The 26,599-nt window shown below is 33.7% G+C and overlaps 1 pseudogene; it reads left to right on the top strand.

Annotated features, from left to right (window-relative positions):
- Positions 1 to 1,179: 1,179 nt before the first annotated feature.
- On the top strand, positions 1,180 to 1,938 carry LOC131813608 (small ribosomal subunit protein eS6-like; annotated as a pseudogene).
- Positions 1,939 to 26,599: the final 24,661 nt, after the last annotated feature.

Genomic DNA, 26,599 nt, shown 5'->3' with positions numbered 1-26,599 from the left:
TCATCAAGGATATTGGTCTATAGCTCTCTTTTTTGGTGGGATCCTTGTCTGGTTTTGGGATCAAGGTGATTTCATCAAGATCAAAAGCTTTTGCACAGCAAAGGAAACAGTTAACAAAATCAAAAGACAACTGACAGAATGGGAGAAGATATTTGCAAACGACATATCAGATAAAGGACTAGTGTCCAGAATCTATAAAGAACTTAGCAAACTCAACACCCAAAGAACAAATAATCCAATCAAGAAATGGGCAGAGGACATGAACAGACATTTCTGCAAAGAAGACATCCAGATGGCCAACAGACACATGAAAAAGTGCTCCATATCACTCGGCATCAGGGAAATACAAATCAAAACCACAATGAGATATCACCTCACACCAGTTAGAATGGCTAAAATCAACAAGTCAGGAAATGACAGATGCTGGCGAGGATGCGGAGAAAGGGGAACCTTCCTACACTGTTGGTGGGAATGCAAGCTGGTGCAGCCACTCTGGAAAACAGCATGGAGGTTCTTCAAAATGTTGAAAATAGAACTGCCCTATGACCCAGCAATTGCACTATTGGGTATTTACCCTAAAGATACAAACGTAGTGATCCAAAGGGGCACATGCACCCGAATGTTTATAGCAGCAATGTCCACAATAGCCAAACTATGGAAAGAACCTAGATGTCCATCAACAGATGAATGGATCAAGAAGATGTGGTATATATACACAATGGAATACTATGCAGCCATCAAAAGAAATGAAATCTTGACATTTGCAACAACATGGATGGAACTAGAGCATATCATGCTTAGCGAAATAGGTCAAGCAGAGAAAGACAACTATCATATGATCTCCCTGATATGAGGAAGTGGTGATGCAACATGGGGGCTTAAGTGGGTAGGAGAAGAATCAATGAAACAAGATGGGATTGGGAGGGAGACAAACCATAAGTGACTCTTAATCTCACAAAACAAACTGAGGGTTGCTGGGGGGAGGGAGTTTGGGAGAAGGGGGTGGGATTATGGACATTGGGGAGGGTATGTGCTTTGGTGAGTGCTGTGAAGTGTGTAAACCTGGTGATTCACAGACCTGTACCCCTGGGGATAAAAATATATGTTTATAAAAAATAAAAAATTAAAAAAAAAAGATAGCTCTTTCATGGCATCTCTGAGATAGTAGGCTGCTTTAGGATGAAGCCAAACATCTCTTTTCCAACTACTACCCGCAAGAAACTCATTGATGTGGTCGATGAACACTAACTTGTACCTTTCTTGCAAAGCCTATGGCCACAGAAGTTGCTGCTGATGTTATGGGCGAAGAATGGAAGGGTTATACAGTCTGAATCAGTGGTGACAATGACAAACTAGGCTTCCCCATAAAGCAGGGAGTCTTGATTCATGGCTGTGTCCACCTGTTGTTGAGTAAGGGGCATTCCTGCTACAGATCAAGGAGGACTGGGGAAAGAAAACAAAAATCTGTTGGGGTTGCATTGTGAATGCCGATCTCAGTGCTCTCAACTAGGTCATTGTAAAAAAAAAAAAAAAAAAAAAAAAAAAAAGAAGGCTCTTCCTGGACTCATTGATACTACTGTACCTCATTGCCTGGGGCCCAAAAGAGCTAGCATAATCTACAAACTTTTCAATCTCTTTGAAAAAGCTTATATCCACCAGTATGTTGAGAGAAAGCCCCTAAACAAAGCAGGTAAGAAACCTAGAACCAAAGTGCCCAAGATTCAGTGTCTTGTTCCTCCAACACAAGCATCAGCATATTGCTCTAAAGAGACAGCATACTAAGACAAAGAAGAAGTTGCAGAATATGCTAAACTTTTGGCCAAAAGAATGAAGGAGACCAAAGAAAGATATCAGAAATAGAATGTCAAGAGACAGAGGCTGTCCTTTCTGAGAGCTTCTACCTCTAAGTCTGAGTCCAGTCAAAAGAGATTTTTCTAAGAGTAATAAATAAGATCAGACATAAAAATATATATGTACTTAAATTGTATTATAAATATAATATTTATATTACATATAATTTTAATAATTATATATATGACAGTTGAAACTCTGGAAATGGATTTTTAATTTTTTTTTATTTTTTATTAACATATAATGTATCATTAGCCCCAGGGGTACAGGTCTGTGAATTGCCAGGTTTATACACTTCACAGCACTCAACACAGCACATACCCTCCCCAATGTCCATAACCCAACCACCCTCTCCCTCCCCCACCCCCCCAGCAACTCTCTGTTGGTTTGTGAGATTAACAGTCTCTTTAAGTGTCTCCTTCCTGATCCCATCTTGTTTCATTTTTTCTTTCCTTACCCCTCAACCCCCCCGACATTGCCTCTTAGATTCTTCATATCTGGAAGATCCTATGATAATTGTCTTTCTCTTATTGACCTATTTTGCTCAGCATAATACCCTCTAGTTCCATCCATGTTGTTGCAAAAGGCAAGAGTTCATTTCTATTGATGGCTGTATAGTATTCCATTGCGTATATATACCACATCTTCTTTACCCATTCATCTGTTGATGGACATCTAGGTTCTTTCCATAGTTTGGCTATTGTGGACTTTGCTGCTATAAACATTTGGGTGCACGTGCCCCATAACTTTTCAGTATTACATGGCCCTTCAAAATTCTTTCAATATGGGCTGAATATACCCATTTGTTTATCACTACTTTGGAAACCCTCTCAAACCCTCTTTATGAATATATTTAAGAGAAGGTTTCCTAGTCAGCTCTAATACAAAAGAAGCAAGTAAATTTCCTCATGTCATCCAAGACTATTGGTTTAAGCATGGAAAGGGTAGTGGTGGGGAAGGAAGGGAATATGGATAATTGGGAAGACCTCATTTGTCTGGTTTGGTTTAAAGACTTTTAGGTTTAACTTTCTTATGAGAAAGGTGTAAACCATCTAGGTTAATTAAAATTCTTTGTTTTGAAATTCTAACTCTAATAAGCAGTTATAATTAATAAAAGGCCACTTTCCTTTCCTTTTTGAATGCTTCTTGTAAATGTTTTCTCTAGTGCTTCATGGAAAAAGGTGGCAGTGAACAAAGGCAGAATTTGAATTTTCTTTTGTCTGTTGGCTTTAAGCATGTCAAATTGTACAATGGATGACACACTTTTAACTGGTGGGAGATACTTAGGAACTCCAAAGTATTACTAAGAAATTTAATACTGTCATACTTTTTTGTTCAACCTACACTGAGTCTGATTTGTGTTTTCTCATTTAGTATGAAGTTACAGGTTTTTTTATAGATTCCTTTATCAGATTAGTGAATTTCCCTTCTACTAATAGCTTGCTAAAAGTTTTTCTACAATGATATCAAATGCTTTTCTTACATCTGTTGAGATGAATATATTTTTAAAAAATTTATTCTAACATGGTGAATTACATTGATTTTTGAATGTAAATTAACTTTGCATTCATAATATAAAATCCACTTGCTCAGGATGTATTATCCTTTTTATATATTGATGGATTCAATTTGTTCTCTTGGTAAGGGCTTGTGTGTCTATGTTTATAAGGGATATTGGTCAGTAAATTTCTTAAAATCTCTTTGTCATGTTTTAATATCAGGATTACATTAATGTAGTAAAATAAATTCTGTTTTCTGAAAAAGTTTTTGTAAGATTGGTGCTATTTCTTATTTTTTTATTTTGTTTACCATATTCTTTCTAAATATTTTATAGAATTACTATTATTTTTTTAAATTTATTTGGCAGAGACATAGAGATAATACAGTAGCTAGTGGCAAGCAGAGGGAGAGGGAGAAGCAGACTCTCTGCTGATCAGGGAGCCCAACATGGGGCTCAATCTTAGGACTCGAGCTGAAGGCAGCTGCCTTACTAACTGAGCCACCCAGGTACCTCAGTCTTTGATAGAATTAATTGGTGATATCAACTGGGCCATAATGTTTGTTTGTGGAAATTAAAAAAAATTTTTTAATCTAATTTCAAACTTACAGATAACTTGAAAGAATAGTTTCAGGGTTTTTCACACATCTTTTACCCAGACTTACTAAATTTTTACATTTTGTCTTATTTTATTATATGTATTATATTAAATAATTACTATATTATATGGTTGCTTAATATGAACCATGTGAGAATAAATTGTAGGCACATTATCTTTATTCCTAAATACTTCAGTGTGTATTTCCTGAGAATGGGGCATTCTGTTACAAAACAAAGTGCAATAATCAAAATCAATGGTATAATACTATTATCTAATCCAAAGTCTGTACTCAACCTTTGTCAATTGTCCCAGTAATGTTCTTTTTGCATTTTATTTCTATTCCAGGATTTAATCGTGCATTGCATTTATTTTTATGTCCCTTCATTTCTCATAAATTGGGAACATCCCTCATTCTGTCTTTGTTTACTTGATTGACCTTGATACTTTTGAAGAGTAGCAGTTATTTTGTTATTAGGTTTGTTTAATCTCTTTTCATGATTAGATTCAGGTATGTAGCCTTGCCAGAAGTATTACTAAAGAGATACTATGTTGTTTTCAATGTATATCAGGAGGTAGATGATGTTGGTTTGTGCCAGTATTAATGATGTTGACTTTGATGACATAATTAAGGTGAAGTTGGCAAGGTTCTTTACTACAAAGTTGGTAGTTTTCCCTTGCTAACTTATTAGAAACATTTTGAGACTGTGTAAATATGCAGTTCCTCATGAAAATTTACCTATTAGTTTTGACAATCACAGATGATTTTCTAACTTCATCTATTCTGTATTAGTTAGCATTTTACTGTAAAGTAGTATATTTCTATTAATTAAAGTCTCTGTGGACTCAGATTCTTATTTAATGAATGGGGACCCATTATATTATTCTTTACTTTGATGCTCACATTTTCCTAGATTTTGTTCTACATTTGAAAATAGTTACCTTTTCCAGGGATGAGATGAAGAAATGGTTATGCCAGTTGAAAAAGATTCATCATTGAATAAGAATGCTTCTTCATGACTGTAGAATTTCTAACTTTCCTAAGGTCAGTAATAAGTCATCAAGCACACTGCAGCATGCAAGGGAAAAATCTGTGCAGATTCTTCCTTATTTAGGCCACAGAAGCTCACATATTCATATTTATTGTGACTTAAGTCAACATTGAAGTCAGGTGTTTTCTTTTACATTTTTTCTTCTCCAAAATACAATAAGTTCTCTATGTTAGATCGCTTGAAAAAAAAAAAGATCCTGGGAAACATAACCTTATAGGAGTTGCAGGTTCCTCAGAAAATCCCTAATTGATGATTTTGCCCTTAGGGGTTGACCATAATATGAGAAATATGATATTAGGAAACATACATAGATATTTTTACATTACATTTCAATGTGTCTGAAAATGACAGGCAAATTATTAATAGTCTCTCCTAATAATATACAGTATATGTATAGAGATTATATTTGGTTTGTGGTTATAGCTGCTTTCAGTGGAAGTATCAGCCCTTGATAGTTTGGTGGAAAATAATGGTCTCAATAGCAAACATTACAATAGCTCTGGAGTATTTAAAAAAAAAAAAATCATGCTCATATCTAACAGTGCGTCTCCTGAAATTTCACATTAAAATATTGGCTAAGTTGCTAGAGAGCTTTAAAAGTACAGATGTTCCTGAGTGGAATAATCTTTAATTCACCCCCACCCCAGTCATTAGCATTTTAGAGTGAATGTCTTATGGAACTGCTTTCATGTGTAGATAATTGAAATTAAAGAATGCAAGATAGAGGTTAGGAGATAATTATTTGATATGTGTTAGGAGACAATCTTAATATACTTTGAATTTTTCTAGGTAGAAAGATGGAATGAAGGTGAGATCAGTCCTGGGGATATTTGAGGAAACCAGGTGCACATTTTAGAATTGAATGCCTGAGGCACAGATAAGGCTGGGGCAAAACATTTGGAGAAACAAATGAGGTATAGAGTGCTAGAACTGAAGAAGAATATATCTACTCCATACTGTTGCCAGGGGTGATTTTACTCCTCTCATTTGCCTTTTCACTTGTTGATCTGCTTGAAGCTTGTGCTCCAATCCAGAGCACTTGCTAGTTGCAAGGCTGTTGGACTAGGCACTGTCTACTGCTATGATAAATTGCTCCAGTGGTCAGTAATTGGAATTGAAAGCATTGCTTTCCCAGTTGTTCCCCTGCAGTTATTGGTGTATCCCTTATTTCAACCACACACTTGGGGTACATGTCTAAAGAAAATGTAGAGTTAATAATAATACTTTATGGTATATTTGAGAGTTGCTAAGAGAGCATATATATTTTAAAAATTCTCATTACAAGGGGCTCCTGGTTGGCTCAGTGGGTTAAAGCCTCTGCCTTCGGCTTAGGTCATGGTCCCAGGGTCCTGGGCTCGAGCCCCACATTGGGCTCTCTGCTCCGCGGGGAGCCTGCTTCCTCCTCTCTCCCTCTGCCTGCCTCTCTGCCTGCTTGTGATCTCTGTCTGTCAAATAAATAAATAAAAATCTTTAAAAAAAAATTCTCATCACAAGAAAAAAAACTTGTAAACTCTGTATAGTGATGGAGGTTAACTTGACTTCTGGTGATCATTTTGCAATATATACAAATTTTGAAGGCTTATGTTATACAAATGAAACAAATATATGTCAGTTATATCTCAATTAAAATAAAAGGAATTGATTGCATGGAGCACTGGGTGTGGTACAAAAATAATGAATACTGTTATGCTGAAAATAAATAAAAATAAATTTAAAAAAAACTAAAAAACAAAAAACAAGAGGAATTTAAATGAATGTAAATTATTTACATTCAGGGCTATTATATTCTAGGATCTCCATCATCATTCTCACTTTTTTGGAAAAATTTTAATATGACTTATTAGTATAGTGAGAATGAATGAATTAATAACCACCCAAGCTGGTAAATCCAATAAAGAGAACTTCAAGTGTAATTGACTTTTACAGATTATGATGTAAAACTCTCTTAACTAAAAGTAGTAAATATTTAGGCAAGCCAGTATTTGCAATTAGAAGATACCCTACAATCTAGTGTCATTGTCTAATAAACAGGATCTTTGGTGACTATGACTTTTGTAACCACTTTCCTAGCTTGGTGCCCAGTGCTCGCTAATGCTTACTGAGGAGAAAAACAAAAGAAGTAGTACAACAGTTGAGAAGCTTTTAACTTTAGTCACCATAAAGAAAAATGTTTACAATTTTAAAGATGTTTTGCTGAATTTTAAAAAGTACATTAAATAAATTACAAAATAAAACACTGGTGGTTTAGCAACAGAAAGGATAAAACTTTAGTTTGAAATTAATAGTGCTTTGTGATAACTGCAAAAGTAGCTACTTTTCAGTTAAGTACATTAAAGTGATTTTCATTTATTTTCATTTTTTGATGTTTTGGGGAGGAAACAAATTTAACAATATGCAATTAGATTTTTGTCTTTGGAAATTGCAGTTTTTTGCTGAAAAGTAAAGTTCTGAAAGGATATGTTAGAATGAGCAAAATACCACATGGATATTAGGATTTTAATATTTCTTAGAACAAGAAGACCTTGTTCATATTTTTTTTTATTACTTAACATAAGATCAGTAGAGCCAGTTATTACTTTTAATTACATACTCTATTGATGTTGTGGTGAATTTACTTACATTTAATAATAAGACCAGGATATTATATTTTCCTTATAAATCATACAACATTAATAATTATTTATTATGTGCTATTCTTTTACATGACACTAGGTTTTTTATTGGGTTATGTATGATTAAATTTTGAAGTTTGGATTTCTGAGTTATTTAGATAGTGTAACTTTGAGATGATATATAGGAAACAAAATCCTCTTCAGCTCTATACTATCCATTTCTGTGTAGACAAATTCACAGCATTGAAGCTAAAAAGCAACAATCTTTTAGGCATTTATTCAATCAAAAAGCATTTGATATTTTAATTCTGTGCCAATCTTGATTATTTTCTATGTGTATTTTAGGGTATTGCTATTTTTTTTAAAGATTTTATTTATTTATTTATTTGAGAGAGAGGCATTGAGAGAGAGCATGAGTGAGGAAAAGGTCAGAGAGAGAAGCAGACTCTTCTGGGAGCTGGGAGACTGATGCGGGACTCGATTCCGTGACTCTGGGATCATGACATGAGCCGAAGGCAGTTGTCCAACCAACTGAGCCACCCAGGTGTCCCTAGGGAATTGCTACTTTTAATTTAAGTACTGTGGTCCTACAACCCTACCTCAAAGGTAGTACGATTTTGGTGAACAAAGTATCAAGCTTGATTGTAGATAGACGATCAATGTATTTGAGACCCTATATCGTTTACATCCTAATATACGATCCCTTGCTTCATTAACCTGGGTAATTAAGATAAAACATTTTTCCTCTGCTTAACCACCATTTGCATGTCTGAATGCCTTGATTCTCACCTTTTTTAGAGCATGTAGCTATGGTGAATGAAGTATAGGCATTCACTCATTGGCCACCGCATCAGGTACTGTGGAGATTCCAAAGGATGCACGTAGCTGTACTGATGGACAAGGGAGGCCAACTAAACACAAGTGAACAGATGGATGCGACTCTGTAAACTGAGTACCTGCTTGTAAGAACTGCAAATGTGTGGAGATGATACTCCTGAATTCCAGATGATTTTTGGAGTGCTTAGTGTAGATGACTTTGAGGCTTATTTTAGGATATGCTAACAGAACTTTCATAAAAGAGATAAATAATAGAGTTGTGAATTAAAGGGATTGAGAATAATAGCATGAACTCAGCACATAAATCAACACATATTGTTAAATTAGTTAATGATGTATATTTGCTTGCAAGCAGTGGAGATTACAAAATTCATGTAAATACACTTAAGTAAGAGCAGGACCATTTGGGGAAAGCATATGTTATGGGTAAATAATGATTGAAAAACTAAGCAGGATTTCTTTCATGCCAAATGATCATATCAAGAGCATTTACAGAAAGTGATTTATTAGTTTCTCTAGGCTTGAAAAAGAGTCTGGAAACAGAGTATAGTTAAAATGGATACATCAGGGATTGTGGAGTTGAATAGACCTTGGCCCAAAATTCCAACTAAGCCACTTACTAGCTAAAGAGTTTTGTGGGGGAGGTGGGGGAGACAACAACTTCCATGTGTTTCAGTATCTTAATCTGTTAAATGGAGGAAAATATCTACTTTTTAGGATTTAGTTTAGAACTTGATACATATTAGATGCTCATTGAATGGTAGATATTTTAGGATAAAAAGCAACTCGTGATTTATTTTATGGCTTTGGAATTGATAGAAGGTTAAGATTTGAGAAAGGTAAGGGCAACAAAAGAAGCAGTTAAAAAAAGAGAGAGATAGTATTATCCCATGTAAAAGGAGTGACCCAGTGACAGTACACATATCAGGCAAGCTGGAAGAAATGGTTTGATGTTAAAACAATGTTTTAGGTTCTGTAGATTATGACTTGCATATACCAGGAAATATGGAACTAGATCTAAATATAGAGAGATTTAGAAAACATTTAATTGATAAGTAAGATTGATACATGGTTTTTCCTGGAGGTCTCCCAAGGAAAGAGTGTGTGTAGTAGAGTCATTGACAGATGAGTCTACTGTTACCTTCAGACATTTCTAAATCTCTTTCAGGTGTTCAGTAAATACAGTAAAATACATAATTACTTAAAATAGTAAACCTTGTTTACAAAAATATATAAGAAAAATAACCAGGGTTTTTCTAAAGGAAAAATAATGAAAGGGAATTTATTTTACCTTGTATTAAATAAATAATTTAATGGGGCTCTGGGATGGATCATTTCATTGAGCAGTCAACTCTTGATTTTGGTCCAAGATTGTGAGCCTGGGCATGGAGCTTGCTTAAGGTTCTCTTTCTCTCCTTCTCTCTGTGCCCCTAACCCCTCATGTGTGCTTTCTCTCTCTCTCAAATAAAAAAAAAAAAAAACCTTAAAAAAAACCCAATAAAATAATAATAAATAACAAAATAATAAAAAATAAAAATAAATGATTTAAAAGCTGAAGTAAATATAGCAATGTGGTCTTAGCCTGAGAACAAATAGATTTAGGAAACATAATAAAAAAAATTAGAGACTACAGCAAGTAATTACTAGTAATGAGTATATTCATATGTTAATTGGATATTTGAATTTTTTTCTGTGCATTGCTTATATTTCTATTAGATTATTTTTATCCTTCTAACTGATCTCATTGTCCCCTTCTCTTTCTCCCTCTTTCTTCCTTATTTCTTTACTATGTTAAAAATGTAGTTTATCTTATGCCTATTATACTTTAATAATACTTTAATATGATTTTTATTTTATCATTATTTTTTTCAATTACAATCAGATCTCTTCACTGAAAAACTTGCCTTTAATCACTAGAAACCAGACTTCAAAACCCTGTAAATATCCTCCCTTCATGCCAGCTTCTGATATTACTAAGATTCTTTCAAAGTAGTATTTTTCTTTGGTGCTATAATTAGTAAACTCAGCTTTGTGAGGTGGACAGCTCATTTTGGTGGTCATTTTGAGTAAAAATCTCTTGTCTGTTAGGTACATTACAAATATTTTTTTTTCTTAGACCAGGGGTTGGCCAATATTTTAGGAATTGTAGGCTGTGTGGGCCTGGTCACAAGTACTCAAGTCTGCCTGTGTGGTAGGACAGCAACCATAGATAAAATGTAAATGGTCTGGTGTGGCTGTATTCCAATAAAACTTTATTTACACAAACTGGCAGCCAGTCCATGGGCTATAGTTTGCCAAACTGTCCTTGAATATTGCTTGCCTTTTAACTTTATTTATAGTATATCTTATCATATAGTTGTTTAAAATATGATCAAATCTGCTCGTTTTTTTCATTTTTTTTGTGTTATACCTGGGTTTTGCATCTTTCCCTATGTAAGATTATACAAATATTTTTCTATAGTTTTTCCAGTATTTTATAAATGTTCTACATTGAAATTTTTGATATGGCTATAATTTCGTTGGATGTATAATATGAAGTAAAGCTCTACTTTATTTTTTTTCTAAATAATCCAATACTATTTATTAATTATGTACTCTCACATTGATTTGAAATTTCATCTTTTTATATAATATATACTCCTAAAATGTGGATTTATTTCTGAAATCATTATTTTATTTTATTATTTATTTTTCCATTCCTAGTTTATAAAATACTCTTTTATTTACTTGAGTTTTATGAAATATTTCACTTCTAGCAGAAAAATAATGTTTCTGTTTTCCCTTATCATGAAAGGATTATTTTTCATTATTTGTGAGTTTTCTTTGCTTGTGTGTTTTTTTCCTAATTATGTGTTATTTTATCTGTTATTCTTTTGTATACAGGAAACTATTAAACTTTCTCTGTCAACTTTGTGTCTTACTGGCATACTAAATAATCTTACTAGTTATAATAGTTTTCCAGATGATTCTTTTGGATTTTATAGCTAAACAATCATAACACCTACAAACAGATATTTTATTCTTTATTTCCAATGTTTATTTCTCACTTTTTGTTCTTATCTTCCTGCGATGGAGAGGAGAGACAAGGGAATGTTAATAGTAGTAGTATGCATTTTTTCTTATTCATGTTTAAAATTAGTTTTTAGTCGTTTGAAATACAGAAGCCAAGCATCAGTTTTCTGTTTCAAAAATATTCTGGTCATTCTGCTATATATACCACATAAGCTTTAGTTTTTGTTAAATGAAATGCCTCTTAAATTCTCTATAAATTATTTTGATGAGAATTACAGTCTTAAAATAATCTGCATTTCTATTTAGAAATAGTATTTTTCTATGCTTTTTTTCTTTTATGGTTCTGATTAAATTTTTCTTTTTTTGTTGAAGTTAACTGCAAATAATTTTAGGTGTTATTATTTTGTGACTGATTTTTTAAAATGTATTCTAAAGGACTCCTTAAGGTTTATGATTCTTATGTTTAAAAAAATTAAACATATTAAACTGTTATATGTTTTACCAGTTATTTAATCATTTTGTGGGATTTTTTTTTTTTAAGTTAACAATAATATCATGTGCATATGAGACTTTTGTCTTCTTTCTCTTTGGATAATAATAGCTTCTGTCACATCTCCCCCCACCTTTTCTTTTTTTTTTTTGAGAGAGTCAAGGAGAGTATGTGTGCATGGAGGTTTGTGGGGAAGAGGCAGAGAGAGAAGGAGAGAGAATCATAGGTAGGCTTCCCACTCAGAATGGAGCCCAGGGCAGGGCTGGATCTCACTACCCTGAATCATGACCTGAGCCAAAATCAAGAGTCAGACACTTAACTGAGCCACTCAGGTGTCCCACATCTCCCCCTTTTCTTTGTATTGCTTTGGCTATTGTATTTTCTGTCATAGTGGTGATAGCATCCTTGCTTTGTTGTATTTGTTACAATTACTTGTATATTTTTTTGTTAAGACTGCTACTAGATTTTGGCCAAATATATATATATATATATATCATAATAATTTTAAAGATTTTTTTTTCTTTTTTCTATCCTATTAAGGATTTTAAAAATAACCAGGATTGATATTAAGCCTTAATAATTTATGGAAATATGTATTTATTTGATAACATTTATTGGGATAATTACTTATTTATTTAATTTTGGAATTCTTTTTTTTTTTTAAGATTTTATTTATTTATTTGACAGAGAGACAGAGATCACAAGTAGGCAGAGAGGCAGGCAGAGAGAGGAAGGGAAGCAGGCTCCCTGCTGAGCAGAGAGCCTGGTGTGGGGCTAGATTCCAGGACCCTGGGATCATGACCTGAGCCAAAGGCAGAGGCTTTAAGCCACTGAACCACCCAGGTACCCCTAGATTTTTGGATTCTTGATAACATATGTTCTTTGAATTGATTTCCTAATATTGAGGCATCTGCCTTCATTTTAAAATCTCTTATATTGCATTATGGTATGTTATCTTCTCAGTAAACTTCCAGATGAGATTTGTGTTATATTTTATCAAGCACTTGTGTTTCTATTTTTTTAATAAAATTATTACACAGTTTTCTTTCTTGTGTTATATTTGCCAAGTTTGGGTATCAAAGCTATATTAATTTTATAACATGAATTGGGAAGTTTTCCACCTTTTATTGAACAAAATTATTTAATGTGTTATTTGTAGATTCTGACTCTCAGTATCATGTCTATACAGTGGCAGGCTGTTTTGTTTGTGTTTTTTCCCCTGAGGCTAAATATTAATTTGGTAGATACTGAAATTTAAAATCTATTTAATTTGGGCAATTCTCAAAAGGTTAACATTTTGCCTAGAATTTTTTTTTTTAATAATTTTAGGCCTTCAGAAATAACTGCCATGTCTCTTTATAGTGAATATAATTCCAGTGTTTATGAACCAGGTGAAATGTGGATAATTCATTGAAATATCTTTCATGAGTTAATGGGAATCCTTAGTTGAAATGAACACTTACACAGGTGTTGATTAGGGTTGATTCTGTTATTTAACTTAAGCTACTTTAAAACTTTGATATTTAGACACAGTTCAAAGACAGAGGGCCATGTGTCCTGTTTGGAATTGGCATTTCATCTTTTCTAAGAAGGTCTGAATGTACCCAGGTGTGTTATACTTAAGTGTTTGATCCTTTGACCCTATGGTTCAGTTACCTTTGAGGAGGAGGTACATTTCAAACCTGCAGAACTAGGTTACCTCATGAAAAAAAAATCAAGGTGTTAGCTGTCAGATAATATTGGAAGATATGTTATAGATCAGAGAATTAAATTTATAAAATTTAAAGTTTCATTATACATGTATAAAATTATTGAAGAAATATTCAAATAAATTAATATAAAAGAACTTAATCCATTTTTCCCCTTAACAAATTCTATATTTTTTAAAAATGAGAGCTTTTATACCAAAGGACAAACTTTGGATACAATCAGACTTAAGAAAGTAACTTTATTTATTCAGTTTTAAAGGTTCACGTCTCAATATTTGAAAAACAAATATAATATTGCTTGGGATACAAAATGCTTTGAAAATAAGTATCTTAGTATACTTTTGTGAATTCTTTTACTTTGTTGTGGGTCTTGAAAAGAAAACAGCAGGAGTTGGTCCAGGTCTTAGATTTTTAGATATGAAATTTTGTCACAGAATTGTTGATCTCCAGTATTTATTGTTGGATATGTGCTAATTAGTGAAAAATATTTCAGAATAAGATAGCATTTTCCTGAAGGAGTTAAGAGTCTCTGTTATAGCACTAATTCCCATTCTTATCTCTAATGATTGCCAAGGTGTAAAAAGCTGTAAAAAAAAAAAACCCACTATTGGGTGCTAAATACTTCAGTACACAATACTATCATCACTTTACAATAACAACTGACAAATGATCTATATTTTCAGAGGGAAGCTTTGTAAGCCATTTCTTAACTACATTGAGGATTTTTGACCGCAATCAGCAGAGATCCATTTTTTCCTAGTATGTTTATTCCTTAATCTACAGTCTTTAAGGATGTGTCAATTTTAATTTACCCACTACCTGTTGTGGTACCCGGATAACAAGATAATTCAAGTAATTAGCAAGGTTTAAACACTAACACACTGTGTTTCCTGACATGTTTATGCTAATAGAATAAAGTTACACTGATAACATTCTCTTTCTGTTTCATCCCTGAGGACAATAAGTATTCCTTCCTAATCCTATTTAGATAAGGATGAAGTTCAAGGGTTTATTCCAGGCATTTATATACAAATGAAGTAGAGTTTAGTTTGGATTAGCTCTCCAAAGATCAAGAGTTTAGGTTTTCATGTAGAGAAGAACTTTGTAAGGAGAACATTTCTATCTATCTGCTAAATCTTTTTGTTTTCCTACCCCACCTTTTTTTCCAATACAGTTGCTTTTTATTTCCAGTCATCAATCCAACCAAAATAAAATTAATGACAGTTTGCTTTCTGTAATCCAATGTTTGGACTGAACAAGACTGGCTTTGAACCTTGTAGACCCTGTAGGACCATAAATGAATACTTCCCTATTCTCTCTTTCATGAATCTGAATCTACAATAGATATTCATTTATCTTAAAATAAGGAACAACTTGTTTTTAAAGACGAAGAGAAACAATATAAATTTGTTTTTGAATAAGCAGAATTTAGGCAGTCACATGGTCTTTAAGATGACTCTGCACTTCAGTGTAAGCAGAGTGAGGGATAATGTTCAGAATAAGTTGTGGTGGGAAGGGAACTTGAGGTGTATTATTGCCAGTAGGTGGGAGCAATGTTCCCCCTCTGGTGTAGGTTTGATGTCCTTTTCCTCTGAGCCTAAAGAACATCAGTTGTGGATTTCTTTTGTTTTCCCTTTCACTTTATTGGAATAAATAAAGCAATACCATGAAAGACAACTTGCTAATGAGTTTTTCCTCCTCTTAGTTTGTTTTAGGAGATTCTGATTATTGCAAATGAATGTTGCCCCACAGTACACTTGTTCCCTCACCAGTGTGTCCCCAAATAGGGAGGAGGAAAAAGGATTTTTTTTTAATTTTTAATTTTTTATAAACATATATTTTTATCCCCAGGGGTACAGGTCTGTGAATCACCAGGTTTACATACTTCACAGCACTCACCAAAGCACATACCCTTCCCAATGTCCATAATCCCACCCCCTTCTCCCAAACCCCCTCCCCCCACCAACCCTCAATTTGTTTTGTGAGATTAAGAGTCACTTATGGTTTGTCTCCCTCCCAATCCCATCTTGTTTCATTTATTCTTCTCCTACCCACTTAAGCCCCCATGTTGCATCACCACTTCCTCATATCAGAAATGAAATCTTGCCATTTGCGACAACATGGATGGAACTAGAGCGTATCATGCTTAGCGAAATAAGTCAAGCAGAGAAAGACAACTATCATATGATCTCCCTGATATGAGGAAAGGATTTTTTTAATTATAAAATAAAATAACCTTTATAGTATCTTAAAAATGAAAGTAATTTCCATTTTTATCACTTTAGAGTTATTGTCTGTATTCAATTTCAGCATTTTTTTTCACTAAACTTTCTTCCTTTTTGATTTTTTATGGAGGTTTTGACTTTGCTTTACTAGTTTTATACTTAAATAATGTAGGCTTTCCTCCATTCATAGAATTAACATGGGCATATAAGGTAGATATTTTAACCTTGGTAACATTGCATCTTATTGACGATTTTAAAGTCAACATGCCTTCTGTTTCCTTTACAGGCAAATAAAATTAATAATGTTTAGATTTTCTGGCAATACATCACTTGAATGAACTCAACATGTGCTTTTAAGGAAAAAGGTCACCTTGTGAAAGGTTGTTTATATATAGAATTTATGTTAATTTCTAGGATTTTTCAAAAGCTTCTTTATTCATATTCAGAGCTGGCTTAGTCCTCAATTTCTGTTTCCTTCTGAATTTGATGCACTAGTTTCTATATGATTTGACAAAAACCAAGAAAGATTTAGTTGACTTTTACAAAAGCACAAGGCATGGATATTTGTTCTATTTTTTACCAGCTTATTTGAAAAAGTTGGTAAGTATGAACAAAGGCACTAATATTCTTGATTTGAACATAAAAAAGAAACAATTTCTCAAATGAGAATCAGAGCCACAGACTTATCTGTTTAGTAAACTTAACTTATTTTAAAAAATTGATCCATGAAATAAAGGATCTTTTCTTACTTGATGTAATAAATATTAACAAGATAGCAATAGGACAGACTGTCAAAAAACTGTTAATTTCTGTTTATGAACTTTTTTTTCTTTCCAGTGGTAAATTGTTTATTATACCCAAATAAACAGAACCATGCAAACACAGGCATTTTATGTTATTTTATTACTTTCATATTACTGTTGTTAAGTCCCTGATCTTAAATTTTAGTTAATTGCTATGTTTGGGAACTCCTCTGTGCAGGAAGACTCTGGAATCAAAATTGGAATAGACCTAAAGTTGTGAAATCCCAATATGATAAGACAAGTTGAGGTAGAGAATAAAATTAGGATGACACAAGGACACCTGACACCTGGGTGGCTCAGTTAGTTAAGTGTCTTTTTGGCTCAGGTCATGATCTCAGGGTCATTGGGCTCCCCGCAGTAGGGGGTCTGCTTCTCCCTCTCTCTCTGCCTCTGCCCCAGCTTGCATGCTCTCTCTCTCTCTTTCTCTCTGAGCAGATAGATGGCTAGGGAATGATAACAGTAACTGACCGAGAATATCTTCATATTCCCCTCACTTGACTGAACTTTGACAGGCCCTGACCTCCTTTTACTTAGAGCATTTACTTTAGAAAACTTGGTTCAGTTAATTCTTTCTCTGGCCATTTTAGATATACGCAAATCTTCTTAAAAGAATCAGGCTAATTTTACAACCCAGGAATGTCTTTCTCCAGGACCTGGGAGCTGCATTTGAAGTATAACCATCAAGGGAGATAAGTAAGTACCCTGTCTCCCAGTCTAACTTCCGTGGGAGCCAATTAGAAAACACAGAAGACCAGATCACAGAGAAAACTATTTGCAAACTCAGGAATAACTGAGTGTGATTCCCATCGCACCCCAGCATCCTCCAGTTACTTTTCCACTAGCTATCTAGCTCTTAAGATCCTGCTCATCTTTTGTGTTAGTAGAGTTAAACTTAGTCTGAGTTCCAGCCTCTCTTTGCTGTTGCAGTAGCCATGTGTTTTAATCAGTTCGTGTCACCATAAGAAAATACCAGAGATGGAAGGGCTTATATCGTAGAACTTTGATTCTCAAGGTATGGAGACTGGAAATCTAAGACCAGGGTGTTAGTAAGTTCGGGTTTGCATGAGAGGTCTTGTCCTGGCTTGCAAATGTTTTTTTTCACAGTGTCCCTACTTGGGCAAGGAGGGTGGGTGGAGGGGAGAGGCCAAGTAAGCTCTCTGATGTTTCTTCTTTTAAGGGCACTTATATCATTCACATCCCATTCTCTGAACCGCATTTAAACCTAACTGCCTTCCAAAGAACTCATCACCATATACCATTATACTGGGGATTAGAGCCTCAACATAAATTTGGGAAAAGACACAATTCAGTCCATAGCACCTTGAATAAAACTTCCTTATCTGTTTAATTTTGTCTACTGATGTTTTTGCTTTGATACAACCCACTGGCAGCAGAGAATAATTTCATAGACAAAAATAATCCTTCATTCCCTGTTCTTAATGTCACATTGGGTTGGGAATAGGCAAAGGAAAGAGATGTACTGTGCTTTTCTCAGGCATTTTATATTTCCCATAGGTAGGGCATTTTTAAAGTAAAATTATGAAAAAGAAATCTTTCTTTGATGCACATCCATCTCTCCTCTTTCATTCTACATGTCTCTTGTATTCACTTTAGGGGAGGTGAAAAGTCAGGGACTGTCTTCTGGAAATAATGACATTCAAATATAATAATAGTGGGAAAACAGGAGAAACTATGTGGGCAGCAGTTAGGAAAAAAAGCAACAGCTAATATAAGGAAGATGGGTGAAGTAAAAATGATAACAACAATAACGAAGTTAGTTATAACATTTATTTAATTTCCACTATGTGCCAGGCTCTGTTCTAAACACTTAATGTGCATTAATTCATTTAATTATTATAGCAACCCTATGAGGTACATACAATGATTATTCCCATTTTGGACATAAAGAAATTAAGATGCAGGGAGTTAACAAATTTGCTCAAGACCATAAAGCTGATAAATGATAGAGCTGGGATTTAAATCCAGGCATTATTGGCCCAGTACCCATATATTTAACCTCAAAACATCACTATCACTAAATATACGTCATCACTCTAGAGACAGACATATTTTAATCAGGTAATGGCCTCTGAAGGTGGGATTTTGATCATGAGTTCAAGTTAATGAGGAAAAGTTTTTGAAGGGGCACTGGGGTCAGAGCAGTTTTTCAAAAACACTTTTCAAAATTGTAGAATGTTCTAACTACCTTTGGTCTTCAAGGAAAGATCTGTGCCGATGACAGAGTTAATAATAAAATACATACTATTTATACAGTATTTTGTGGCTTACAAAATGCTTTAACCTGTGTATTTTCCTTAAGATTTTTATCAGTGACTGTAAAATAAGATTGAGGAAGTTACCATTACTTTCAAAGAAGTTGTACAACTTTCCAAAGATAACAATAGCTATTTAGGGGGCAAGATGCAGTATTCAAATATGAGACTGCCTGATGCCTGATTCCTTAAACTCGTCACTAACTAATTTCAACAGAGATTGGGTATAAAAGTGATTTGAAAACTGAGATTTGAAGGTTGAAAGAAAGTGCTTAAAGATCCACAAATATTTATATCTTTGAAAACAACTCTTATTATCAACTATAATACCTGTAATTGGAAGTCACTGAAGTATTTTTTTGGGAGAACTCCAGTCAACAAATTAATTTTGAGAATTGAGGAAAAACACAAATGTAATTGCTAATCAAAGGATACTCTGGGAAAAGACCCAGCCTTTTATAATTCAATTAGGGACAGTCAGCATGAAATCAGAGAAAAGAGATCATAGCCAACATTTGAAGAAAACACATTTAAGAGGTAAAAAAATAGTCATGAGCTGGCTTCTATAATTTCAAAGCTCCGTGGAGACTGCTAGCTGAACTGATATCCTTTAATACTGATGAATTATTTTCTAGTGAAACTCTGTTTCTTTCTTTGAAAATTTAGAGATTAGAAATACCTAAATTGAAACTCCAATTATAGGAAGTGAATTATAATGGTGGTCTTTATGATTGCTGTACTAAAAATATGAGACTAGGAGGTAGAATTAAATATCTAGCTAAAGTGAGAGGATTCTATAGCTGAGAATCGGGAGGCAGAAGAAACTTTTTTCCCCTCAACTTTGCATATTGAAGTCCTGAAGGAAAAAGGTGCTATTTATTGATAAACTGTTCGGGGCAAAGTAGTTAAACTCACAACAGGTAGCCCAAAGTAGTTTTGAAAAGTACATAGCTGAGAACATTTTGGATTTTGAAAAGGTACACAAGTTGACAAAATGTAGACTAGTGACAGGAAAAGAAGGATATGTAAACTTTATGAGATCACATTTGAGGAAGAAATGTATAAATATTTAAGAGAAAGCAAACACAACATATTCACAGCTTGTGGAACCTTTTAGTATTCTGATTCTTATCCTGTTAAACCACAGAATGTGAAAATAACAGAATACACAAAAATATATACAGCGAGACAGTGACAATTTGTTTTTTTCCCTCTGTTTTTCTGTCTCATACTCTACCCTTGCTTTCCCACTTGATTTTTCCAAGTCTGTCAGAGTGAAGAGAACCTCAGCTAATCTTTTCTAGAGCAGACATAAAAAGGACTTTGGTACTTTGGTATGTTCATTGCCAGAGAGGGATAAGGGGCTTTGAGAAAATTATATAAGTCTCTCTGTATGTGTGTGTATGTGTGTGTGTGTGTGTGAGAGAGAGAGAGAGAGAGAGAGAGATTGAGAAAGAGAGAGAAAGAGAAAGAATGTGTGTGTTTCTCTGTCTCCCCTTTCCAATAAAGCATGGCTGCATGAAAATGAACAAGGGAACTTAAAAAATTCCCAGTCTGGGTATTTATTCTCCTGAGTAGCTATTGTGAACCTATATCTTCCCTCTAGAGAAATCTTCAGTGACAAAATAACAACTGAAATTTAAATACTTTAAATACTAATTTTACTATTGTCTGCTTTTAAAAACTCTTCTCTTATGCTTACATAATATCATACCCTAAACTTACCATACTGCCCTTCTGTTGTTTTCTATATCAGCAAAGCTATTTCTAGTCCCATGTATTTGCTTTCAGCTTTTACTTATAATCCAACCTTCATTTCCCCATTAAAACACACAATTCTTACCTTTCTCTTTAAAGTTTAGCTGAACATGTCAGCTTTAGCTTACTTTAGCCAGTGATCATAGAAGGTTATAATAAGAAGATAAACACTATGCTTTTTTTTTTAAATTTTGACAGAACTAATGGATAGTTGTTATAACGCTTGTATACATTTTGAATATTCATTAACCTTTCTGAAACTAAGATTGGTATATCTGTACCCTATCCTGTTACATATGTACCATCTCTTTTACTGTTAATATGGTGTACAAAAATATTTATAAATAAAATGCATGCTTCTCAGTGTTTATTTCCTTAAAGAATATAATGTGTTTTGAGTATTTACTTATCTAGCAAAAGTTTGATAATAGTATGAAGTATAAAAATTGCTGAATCAGGTATAAGAATTTAGAGAATCAATGAAGAATGTGCAAGTAAATTGAGAGGAAAGATGAAGTAGATTTTAACACCATGACTGAACACCAAGATAGTCAAAGGATTTCTAGAAAGGAGAAAAATGGCTAGAAATGGAAAAAAAAGAATGAAATATATTAGTAATAATCAAATAGAAGTGTAGTATATGAAAATCAACAAGCTACAGTAAGTTTGGAAATGTATGACCTAAGAATATATTTTACAGTTGTTAGCACTAGTGTATTAATAAAAACTATTAATATATGCTAGAATAAAATATGCCTCTTCAGGCATAGGTTGCTTTTGTATGATTCCCTGTACCCCTTATCTTTTCTACAAGAGTTACTGAATTTGTGCTGTGTAGTTGTTTTTAGTCTTTCTGTTCTAAAACAGATACCATCTTGCTTTTTTATTGTCCTTTATTATAGATATTGTTTATCCTCCTGACTTGCTAGTCATCTGTTGCTTATGGCTTGTAGTATTTTCCTTCTCTTTGGGCAAACATTGTTATAGTTTGTTTCAAACTGTGCCATTTGACTAGAGTTACAACTTGAATGGTTCCTGGTGGCAGGAAAGCCTCTACTATTCTAGATATCCCATGGTTGGTTTCAGCATGACGCTGACTTTGTGAAAAAGTAACGGATATATAGATATACAGATATATATATCTGTATATATAGATACACATTAAATGATCAAAAGATATACATTAAATAATATACATTAAATGGAGTAATAGAAAAATATATACATTAAATGCTAAGTAGAGCACTGCTATCTAGAAGGTTATAGGTAGAGGGAGCTACACATGTGATTGTAGCTTATTTTAGCCTACCACTGTATCACAGAGCCTTCCAATACTGTTCTCACATTTTCGTTGGTATTGGTCTTTTTTTTGTGTGTTTTATTTTGTTTTTTGTTTTATAGCTTTGGTTATATTTAACCTGCACATTTGTGTCAGTTGTGTCCAAACTACACATATAAGGCGCTTACAAGTGAGATTTAAAAATTCAAGCCAGTACTGGAATCTGTGGGACCTTCTTCCTTTAGGTGGGGTATGCCCCTTACTTCCTTACTGCCAACGCTTCTGGAAGGCTGGCTTGGGATCTGCAAGAAGTCCCCAGGGGGACCCACTGGGGTCCCACTGTTAATCTTTGAAAAACTTTAATGTCATGCAGAGGAAATTGGGAAGAAATCCCTTATCATTTTTAAAAACAATGAAAAAATGAATGTTTACTACCTGCCCCAGATGAAGTGAGAGTATTTCAGGGAAAATGTAGGCAACATTAATTGTTAAGAGCAGGTTGATATATCTGAACATAAGATTTATAAAGATAGGTACTTACAGATTTAAGTCATAATTTCTTTTTAAAATATAAACGTATTCAAGGTTATCAGAGGCAACAATAGTATTTAACAATGTTATAAATAATGTTGCTATGTTGCTTTAAATTTTGAAACAATCTTTTTTTAAACTTGATTTTCATTTAGGTAAGTTCTCACTATTGCCAACTCAGGCCATAGAAAAAGCCTTATTAAATTTAAAGGGAATGGAATTATATAAAGTGTGCTGTACAACTATAATGGAGTAAAATTAGAAATCAATAGTAAAAGGAAATTAGGTAAATGCAGAAATTTGTGGAAATTAACATACTCTTACATAACCAGTAGGTCAAAAAGGAGATCACCAGGGAAATTAGGAAATACCCTGAGATAAATGAAAACAAAAAGATAATATATCACAATTTATATATTATATATATATTATATATATATATTTATATATATAAACACCTATGTTAAAAAAAAAAAAAAATCTCCTGGAATGCCTGGGTGGCTCTGTCGGTTAAGCATCTGCTTTCAGTTCAGGTCATGATCCCAGGGTCCTGGGATCAAGCCCCATGTTCGATTCACTGCTCAGCCTAGAGTCTGCTTCTCTCTCACCTTCTGCCCCTCCCTTCTAACCACCACCTCCTCCTGTCCTTGTGCTCACTCTACCTCAAATAAATAAATAAAATCTTTAAAAAAAACCCACCTCAAAAACTAATAACCTTACCTTCCACATAAAAAACTAGGAAAAAAAAGTCAAACTAAACACAAGCATGTGGAAGGAAAGAAATAATACAACCTCATTCTCTCTAGCACTCACATATGAGACAACAGGGGTCAATCTGTTGAGATCAATCTGGGTGCTAGTGTTTTATTATCATAATTGACCCTATTTTCTGAATATTGAACATTGTAGTTGAAGTAACTGTCAAGTGTCCAAGTTTGACCCCTTTCTATCCTTGGGATTTTTTTTTTCCTTAGAAGTCTCCTTTTTGGCCAGCTCACACATTTTTCTAGTCAAGCTCACACATGCCTTAATCGCAAGTGGGCAAGGTCGGTCTCAAACTTAAAACTACTATTTTTACTATGCACAAATTTATAAGAGGTTGTTATGTTTTATTTCCTCCATTTTACAATGTTCTTGCCTTTAATCTGTGGTTCTTAGTCAATAACTGACGGTAAGCTAAGAAGAGGGAAGAGGTCAGACAATGTGATAGAGGGAATATTTGTTATAAAACAGACACAGAAAATTCTCCTAATAGGTTAACTCCCTACTAATGTGATTGAATCCCTCTGAACCTTTTCTGTGATTACTTTTGTGAAATAATTATTGTCTGGCCTAAACTCTTATTGTTAAATAAAAATTAGCAAATTTTTATTGAGTGCTATGGTAATGTCATGTTTCTGGTCACAGTAGCATGATATTTTATGGTTGCAAGGTGTTCGTTCATTTACCCCTTCATTCTTTTGACTGAATGTTTTGTATGCTTGTTGTGTTCCAGTCAGATATGTGTATAAATGATTGCATTACAGTGGGGTAAATGCAGATTAGCAGTTTGGACTAGGACCAAGGGGAGTAAAAAGGAGACTGTCATCAATTCTGCTTGGTTGTATAAGGAAAAGCTTAACAGAGGAGAACACACATGAGATTTGGTCTTGCAGGATGAAAGTCCTAGAGTCTACCAGGGGAAAAATAAGAAGGAACATTATAGGCAGAATGAAAGTTTGTGCAAGGAATGAAATATGGGGCTTGTTCAAGGAACCGTAAATAGTTCCAGGTACTTGGAGAGTCCCAGAAGCCACAGACTTTGGTGTCAGAAAAGCTGGACTTGAACTTAGCTCTGACATTTACTGTATGTATAACTTAGATCAAGTCACTTAACCTTTCAACACCTGAGTTTTTACTCATTTGAGAAAAGAATAATAGTGGTCACCACAGAGGGTTTTTTCCTTCTTTATAAGGATTGAATAAAATATGGCCTTTTATGAGAGTCTTGCTAATTTCTGGCACATTGAAGATACTCTCTAAATGCAAGCGGTTGTTGTGGTCCACATTGTCACTAAGATCCTTGTTGCTTTTAGGATAGAGGAAGAAGGAGATTAAGTTGAAGAGGTGAGGAAGGATTAAGCCATAGAGGACTGTGGATATTTGGCTAAGAAATCTGATCAGCATACTTCTAAATTGTATGAAATCCATTCTTAAAGCTTACAGTTCTTTATCTACACAACTTAACCTTTTTTTTTTTAACCTTTTAATTCTATTTCTTTATCAATATCCAGTACGTTTACTGATCTCTTCCTCATCACACATTCTTTCATCCATCATTTTCTTTTATGTTTAGCCATGCAATTTTAAGTGTTTTCAAAAGATGCACAAATTTTCATTTGCATCTTCACTTGTAGTCATTTCTGTGAATAAGGAATCAAGTTTTGAACTTGACACCTTTATCATGAAACCTTCTCTTCTATCGTAATTTTCTCATTCATTTTACTTGCTTAAATGATTAGCAGTTAAGAAAAGTGAAAAAATACTCTTGTATCCACATGCTTTACTGGAGCTACAAGACTGTCATAAGTATATTAATTATGGGATATAAATAGAGCTTTCATTATATGTTGTCAAAAAACTTGAGTTTTTATTAAAAAAATCCTATAATTTTAAAATATAGACAGATCAGTTTGGTTCATTTTTGTTGGTCTGAATAAAAAAAATAGCTGTGTATGGAAGCTATCAGGAAGATATTTATGCATGAAAATGAATTTGATTCTAAATAGCATCCTGAAAAAGTATGTTTTTTTGCTATATTTCAAAGTAGTTATTTCCATAACTCTCACCAATGATATATTTGCATTGCCAAATCCCTCCTACTGAACTAGCAAAAACTGAAAAATTCATCAGACATAAAAATTTTTGAAGAAAAATACATAATCCAAAGTTGTTATACTTTGTAAACTGAATATGCCAGAATATTACCTTTAAATTTTTCTCATACCAAAATAATTTTTTTAATTGTTTTGGAGGATAGTCTCTTTTTAGCCTAAGAGGAATGAGAATTTAAATATTAAGGAATTTATAAAATAGGAATATTTTTAACATCACTATTAAATATGTCATAAAATTCACCCATTTAAAGTATACAATTCAATAGTTTTAGTATATTAAGCATTGTGCAACTACCACCAAAATCTAAATTTAGAACATTTTCATCATCCCATCACTCTGTGCCTATTATAATCACTCCCCATACCTGTTCCAGCCCTAGGCGTTATATCTAATTTCTGTCTCTATGAATTTGCCTAATCTGGACAGTTCATATAGATGGAATAGTATAGTAGGTTTTTTTTTGTGTGTGTGTGATTGGTATCATTTGCTTAGCATAATATTTTCAGGGCTCATCTGTTATATGTATCAGAAATTGATTCCTTGTATTGGTGAATAATGTTCCTTTGTGTGTATATAACACTGTTTGTTTATCCATTCATCACCTGATGTGGTTTTTTCCACATCCTGCTTATTATGAATAGTTCTCTAATATTCAAATACAAATTTTGTGTGGATTTTTTTTTCTCATCTATTTATTTGGGAGAGAAAGCAGAGTGAGAGAGAAAGAGTGTGAGTGGGGTGAGGGCCAGAGGAAGAGGGAGAAACATGCTCCCCACTGAGCAGAGAGCCCAATACTATGTGGGCTCTATCCCAGGACCCTGAGATCATGACCTGTGATATAGGCAGACACTTAACCAACTAAACCACCCAGGAGTCCCTGGATATGTGTTTATATTTAACTTGGCGTGTTGCCAAGGTCATATGAAAACTGCCAAACTCTTTTCCAAAACTACTGTACCATTTTGCTCTCCCACAAGCAATATGTGAGAATTCAGTTTCTTCATCTACTTGTTATGGTCTATCTTTTAGATTATAGCTATCTCAGTGTGTGTAAAGTGTTATCTTATTGGAGGCTTTAGTTTGCATTTCTGTAATGACTAATATCGATGAGCATCTTTTCATGTGCTTATTGACCCTTTGTATATCTTCTTTTGAGAAATGTCTATATAAGTCCATGGCCCATTTAAAAAAAAA

Source organism: Mustela lutreola, chromosome 13 (assembly GCF_030435805.1).
Source record: "Mustela lutreola isolate mMusLut2 chromosome 13, mMusLut2.pri, whole genome shotgun sequence".
Taxonomy (NCBI): domain Eukaryota; kingdom Metazoa; phylum Chordata; class Mammalia; order Carnivora; family Mustelidae; genus Mustela; species Mustela lutreola.
Note: the sequence above shows the minus strand (reverse complement) of the source record. Positions and strands in the feature narration are given on the sequence as shown.